Source organism: Pterocles gutturalis, unplaced genomic scaffold, assembly GCF_000699245.1.
Source record: "Pterocles gutturalis isolate BGI_N339 unplaced genomic scaffold, ASM69924v1 scaffold33680, whole genome shotgun sequence".
NCBI classification, from domain to species: domain Eukaryota; kingdom Metazoa; phylum Chordata; class Aves; order Pterocliformes; family Pteroclidae; genus Pterocles; species Pterocles gutturalis.
In genome coordinates, this window is record NW_010141923.1 from 9,547 (window position 1) to 9,784 (window position 238).

Genomic DNA, 238 nt, shown 5'->3' on the forward strand with positions numbered 1-238 from the left:
CCCCCAAACCCATGGGGCAGAGCACAATGGGGTCTCCTTTGGGCTCCCCCCGGGCGCTGGGCAGGTCTGGTGGGAGACGCTCCAGCCCTCGCCCTCCGCTCCCAGTTGAAGAGCCAGAAGCAGCCGCCGAGGTTCAGCATCCCAGAAAACGAGGGTTGCGCTGAGCCACCCTAAACCATTAGCTTAAATCCAGCCAGATTGCACCAGAACACGGAGGAAAACCCGTCCCAGCTTGGCA